The following is a 7,093-nucleotide window of genomic DNA, read 5'->3' on the forward strand; positions in this document are numbered from 1 at the left end:
AGCAAAGTCCAGTGAAATTTGGTGTAATCGTTAAATTGAAGATCATGTTCATTTTTTTTAAATACTGTGATTGAAAATCTATATTAAATCGCCCTATTAAACTCTCCATTTTCCTTGATACACCTTTGAAGAATCATATTATCGAAAGTCATTTGTGATTGTATTTTTCAACCTCAAATTAAGAACATAAATTCATGCTTTTAATTTTTTACTAACACATTTTGATATACAAATATGTGTTTGCCAAAAAAAAAAAGAAACTCTTAATTCCTTTTTTTCACAATTTTTCTTTATATTGTTAACAATCAATAGACATCTACATCTACATAATACCTAAATTTCTACGGAAAACTTGCAAAAATAATATCATAGCAAGGAGTCCTGTGTTGCAAGTATTTGCAAAATACAACGTTAATGTATATGTTTTTTCTGCTTCTAACGTATAGTGCAATGAAAATTAAGGAGTGTTTTCTATATTTTACAGTGCATTTTGCTGTATTTAAAATAATTTTTCCAAGAAACATTTTTTAAAGAAAATATCAATGGAAAACTTTTATGAATAACAGCAAAAGAATAGGTAGTGACCACAGACTTTGTAATTCTTGTGAATATGCAAGTGAAATTTAAATACTCCTGTCATAACCTGATTGAAAAAATAGTAAAACAAAATCACATAATAAATAGTTTATATCAATTTTGTCTGAAGGATAGTTAATACAAAATAAAGATCACTTTTTAAAATTGAATTGTTCTTCAAAAATTCATATCATAAATAATTTAGTATTTCTTAGGAAGCCTTTTCTATTTATCAAAGAGTAATGCTTAAAAGCAATAAGTTCTAAAGAAGTATGAAAATTAAATCCAAAGTCCAATTAAAAATACAGAAAAGAAGTAGAGCAAATTCAGAAGGATGATCGGGTGTCATGGAGGAGTGAGCCTCCGATGCCGACTAGTAACACCGACCGCTTCCTTCCATTCAGATCGGAATAAAACGGAATATTCCATGAAAAATTCAGTGTGTAAATTGTGACTTCACAATTTGTTTGAAAACGTGGGTCAGCATGACTTATTGATAGATTTTATTTATTGACATGATCACTGTATTGACCATAAAACCTTACAAGAAGGCTACTTAAGGATGTGTAAAGACCACATGATGGTGATATTGGAATGAATGACCTGTGAGCTAGCAATACTAATTTCTAATTATATCTATAATATATTATCCATTAAAAAATGGCAATATTCCGTCAAAGAATTATTAAACTTGAGCAATTACTCCTTAAAGTAAACTCATATATTAATATATACCGGTATACTGTATACAGGGTTATTGTTTGCGCCCTTTTACTCTTGCTATCTACAACTATTTTTCCCCGATTTAAATTCGAACAATCACAGTTTTGTTAAAGAAATTATGTATTCTTTGAATTCGCTCCGTTTTAAATTCGGCCACTTGTAACAAGGGCTAAAATTTCCCTGTTTACAATGTAATTAATATCTAAAAGCGTTTAAAAAAACTTATTTTGAAAAATGAAAAGGCCAAAAGTCCACCAAAAATCATCAAAGCAGAACGTTATGATCTGTAACTCATCAAGATACATTCCCATACCAAAATATAAGCTCAATATATGCAGATATTTAAAACAATTATGGAAAACAATGTGGGACAGACAGACGGAAAGACTGACAAGGTAAAAGGAAAACTATTGAAATCTCCAGTTTCATCATCGGGACATATTAAGGAAAGTTGAACATGAAAGTCATCTTGTTTTTCATATAATTTATATAATTACATAGCTATTATTTTTTATGATCTTAAAACATCCCAAATTTGAACAGAATTAACAGTAGAAAAGGATGAAAGTATTTAAGTTTTGTTCAGTTCACTTAGTTCTCGAAAGGGACGTTAAACAATATACAATCAATCAAACAATCAATCAGTTTACTTGATTTTACCAGAAACCTTGTTCAACGATATATTTTAATGCTTGTTTATTTGTTTGCCATTTAGACGCCACCACTTACTGGTACAGTTATATCTTTACTTGGTATTAATTGCCACTCATCAGTCCCTTTTTCGTGCAAACGCAGTGCGTCTCATTTAAATACTGAACTCAACGTCCTGCAGTGTACTCGAACCCTACTCCGCGGCTCTAGAGCAGACACTCTTACTGCTACGTACAGTTGACAGCTTGGCGCAGTTGTTAGCGCTTATTGCTCTAGATTTGCAAAGAAAGGAGTTGATCTTTAACGCCACGCATACGGGTTCAAAACGTGGAGTCCGATACTTTGGATGACACCATATAAACCTAGGCCCCATGTCGCAGTATGTAATGGTATTGGCACGAAAAATAATATTTATCAATGGCCGTTGGTGCTAAGTATTAGAAAAAAAAATGCAGCTCTTCACCGGCAGGTGGTTGCTTGTCCAACTGAGTGAAGACTTCTCGAGAGGGATTTTAAATAACAAATAAATCTAACTACTGCATCAAGCGGGCGACCAAATTTTGTACGGAAATGTTGTAAGCAGATGTCTTCTCTTTTATGTCTAATGCGCAGGGTTTTTAAAATACTTTACGCTATATCGGCATCCTTCAGGTGTAAAATTATACATGCAAAATCCTTCATGTAACTTATTTTAAGTTAGAATGAACATTTAAACTGGAATGCATTGTTAATAACTGATAACAGATTTGACGAGCTTAAAGAGAGTAAGTAAGAACAAAAGTCAGAAAGTACAATATACGGCCTGTGAATCTCTTAAAAAATAAATCATCGTTTTCTTGAAAACTATTTGTGGTTTCCGTATGTAATCGACTTTGTCAATGCAGGGGTGGGTAGTTTTAGCCAAACCGGATGTTGGCTTTTTAATCGTAACTGCTAAAACCTATAATGGTTTTGATTTTTCCGGAATTTTTCACCAATTTTACAGATTCATTTTAAAATTCCAAGTGGGGCGCATTCCTCTCGGAAAAAAATCAAGTATAAAATCAATTATTGGTATCTTACGCGTATATTTGATTAAGTTTTTTTCTCCGAGAGGAATGCGCCCCATGTTTAAAATTAATATTTATGAATGTCGTTTGGTCAGTTGGCGCATGCAGAAGCAAATTTACATTCTATAAATTCATGTTATTAATACCTTACATTGCAAGAATTAAATCTTTCATAAGAAAAATTACTGTAAATTATATAAACACGACTATAAACCCATTTTAGCATAAATACTAGTACATTATTTATGCATGGTAAATAGCGTAGGCTAAACAGATTTTATAACCTCAGTTCTTAATTCAAATAAAAACATTAAAAAAATAGAAATGTATTCGCGTTAGTCTATGCTTTCCATATCTGCATGTCTGTTCTGGACCATTGTTTAACAGAAGCCCCCCAAAGTAGCCAGGTTATAACGAGAATAGGTCTATTTGTTTTGGTTTTTTTGTTTCAACATTTGACAAGTCGTCATTTTTTTTTTCTCGTGACGTCACAATGTGCAGAAAATGACGTCAAACTTTTTAGGGAACTTCAATATTTTTCGTACTCGTGATGATTGAGATCAATAACTCTAGATATTATAAAAAATGTTTAAAATCTAAATAAATAACATTATTACTATTTAAAGTTAGTACATAGACTTAGATGTATTCAATATAAACTGTGAGACTGTGTGTTACATAATCATTATCACGCATCGGGTAGATCGCGAGCGATTAACTTGTAAAAGTCTACAATTACATAGCTAAATACAGGTCAGATGTATATGTTAACTGAATCTTTTTATGTTTATATTTTACTCGAACATTGATATTTTTCATTTAGTCTGAATATCAAAAGGTAGACAGAATGTTTCAGAGAGCGCGCGCGAGAGTGAAGGAGGGGGCACTTATATTTCAATATGTAGATTATGCTTTTTTAAAAATATTTTTTAGTAAATGGCCTAATATATTCATCAAATCGTGATTTTTAAATATATCAGCCCAAGTCTGTGGCCTCGTTTTCCATGTGTATGCTTTTGGGTTGGCAGTGGCGTACATTACTTTCTGATAATGTGCGGGCTTGTGTGTTCAAATTAGGTTACACATTTAACCTGAGGTGCAAAGCATGGGTAGACAAGGGGTTTCCTTTCGATAGGTATGAGAGATTTTCAAAGGGGGCATATTTTCAAACTCAGACATTTACAGTTTTAATTTGACCAGTGAAAATTATATTGTACATATATTACAGTTTATATCATGATGTGAAGACCACATAACAAAACTGAAAAGTGAAAACTTAATATCCTTTTACTCGATATCTGCTTAGAAAATAAGGAAATTTCCTTACTGAATAATCAAAATTCGACCAAAATGTTGAATTTCCTACTAACAAATATAAATAAATGCGTTATCATTTTTGTTTCCTGCACATATTATGGGATCCTGTTGTTTTTGATCAAATTTTCTGATACGGACTTGATATAAATAACACTTGAGCTTTGCCTTAAAAAATGTCAAGCTAAGGCCAATAGTTTTGTCCTTAAAAACAAAGCGAAACTGTAAACATATCGGATAGGTATATAAAAGTGCGGATTGCTAAGATTTTTTTTTCATTTCCAACAAAATAAATTAATAGGTACGATTTATTATCAAATCCCCGCCCCTTTATTCAATCTATTTTTTTATTCTCGAGAAAATGATGTGTAGGCTACAGCCTTTTTGCCTACATGGAATATACGCCACTGGTTGGGGATGTCTATTAGTGACAAACAAAACAAGCTTCCTGTTAAAAAAACCAACATAATATGTAATAGGAATACTGTAATATTTAGCCCACCTTTACGTAAATAATGAATTTATCATTTTATTATCAGAATAATCTCAAAAAGGAGGAATTGTTTCTATTCTGTGTTTAATGTATAAATAATTATGACATTTGTTATAAAAGAGTGGTAAAAAACTAGTTTCCGACATCGCTCATCATAGGATGTATTTACTTTGACAAAAAAAAATGACTTATAGAAGAGAACAATTTCCCGAAAAAAAGTGACATTTAGAAAATAATTTTGTCCTAGAAGTCTTTCAGGGCAGGCCTGTCCCTAAATAAAATTGTGATATTTCGATAGATCGCGATGTAATGAATAATTCATGAATAATTCAAGTTAAAAAAAAATCAGGGCACCCTGCCCTAGGGTTAAATTCACGAACACACACACCCTCTTCAACACATAATAAGGAAACCTGATTTTAATAATGTGTTTTAGTATAGAAAATCTTGCTTTAAAAAACATTCGAAAAGGGGGGAGGGGTACACACACCCGAGGCACCGGCCCTGGATCTGACTCTGATTACGCAGCGTTCTTGCATTAGAAGTTTGCTAATGCTGCTCTCGGAAGTATTCGTTCAACGAATTATAGGTATTGCTCGAAAATGCACATTGGTATGTAAAAAATCAAGTCCATATGATAAAATCTTGAAATTTTACAACTATTTTTACTATGGGGTCATGGGATTCACGGAGCAATCACTTGACGTAAGCGACGTGACAACCAGATTTCAACCCGTTAAGGTTTGTCGCAATTCTATATCTTTCATTTCCTCAGATTTTTCTTATCTTTTTAGCTCTACTGGTCAGAGACCAGAAGAGCTTATGCGATAGTAAGGTGTCCGTCGTCCGTCCTTCTGTCTGTCTGTCTGTCCGTCTGTCTGTAAACAATTTTTCAAAACGCTACTCCTCCTACAGTTTTGGTCTGATTTTAATATTACTCGGCACACAAGTAGACTACACAAAGAAAAATAAAATAGTGCATCCGATTTTGATTTCGATGAACGGTGTTGCCTTGGTTACTTAGAATAGAATTTTCTGTGAAATTCCTTTAAAATGCTACTCTTCCTACAGTTATGATCTAATTTCAATATAACTTGGCACACAAGTAGACTACAGAAAGATACATTAAATAATGCATTGTTTTTTCATTTCGATGAACAGTGTTGCCATGGCTACTAAAAATAGAATTTTCTGTGAAATTCCTTTCAAACTCTACTCCTCCTACAATTTTGGTCTGATTTCAATATGACTTGGCACACAAGTGGAATGCATTAAGATACATAGAATAGTGCATCAGGTTTCGATTTAAATGAACGGTGTTTCCATGGTTACTAAAAAAAATTTTCTGTGAAATTCCTTTAAAAAGCAACTCCTCTTTCAGTTTTGGACTGATTTCAATATAACTTGGCACATAAGTAGACTACATTAAGATATATAAAATAGTGCATCGGTTTTTGATTTTGATGAACAGTGTTGCCATTGTTACTAAAAATAGAAATGTGAAATACCTTTAAAAAGCTACTCCTTCTACAGTTGTGGTCTGATGGCAATGGCTTCTTTTCTCATCCTTTGTTATAAGTTCAAACCAGTAGAGCTACAGTCTCGACAGAGACTTCTGGTTTCTACTTTAAAATTGAATATCTATATCAAGACATATTACCTTTCTACTATAATATATTTTGTATTGATTCGGATATAATTGAAATCTTATAAAATAAAAAAAAAAGTTTATGCAGTTAATCAGGTATGGAAACTATGCAAAACCATATAGGCGCAACGCAACGTCCATGCGATAAGGGGGGTATTGAAGTATCGATGAAGTTAATCATTCAGAATGTACTCCTTCCATTCTTATGAAGCTACAACCATTTGAAAACTTCTTCTTTGCATATGTAGGAAATTTTCGACAGCATCTTGAACATTTTAATCTCTTTTTAGACATTTTCCTGTCTGCACACATTTTTACTTAGTGCAGTGCTCCATGACGCTCAATGACGTTCCGATTTTTGGCTGTGTTTTTACGCATTGATCATTTATAAACGGCTATAAAACAGTCATATACCCTCCAATTTAGTTCAGAATTTCTCCACGTGACGTTTCCTGCATGCTTTAGCGGCAGGTAAAATATCATACATGTCTTTGCGCTACAATTGTTCAATTTTTAATTTTAATAAAGAGTCTTTGTAAACTTGACAAAATGTGGCATGCTCCATGAAGCAAGTTTTATCAAAATAAAAAAGCTGTATATTTTTCAATAATCACCGGAGAGCACCAAATTCTTGTATAT

This window comes from Saccostrea cucullata, unplaced genomic scaffold, assembly GCF_032062105.1.
Source record: "Saccostrea cucullata isolate Sc308-1 unplaced genomic scaffold, CSIRO_AGI_Scuc_v1 ctg903, whole genome shotgun sequence".
NCBI lineage: Eukaryota > Metazoa > Mollusca > Bivalvia > Ostreida > Ostreidae > Saccostrea > Saccostrea cuccullata.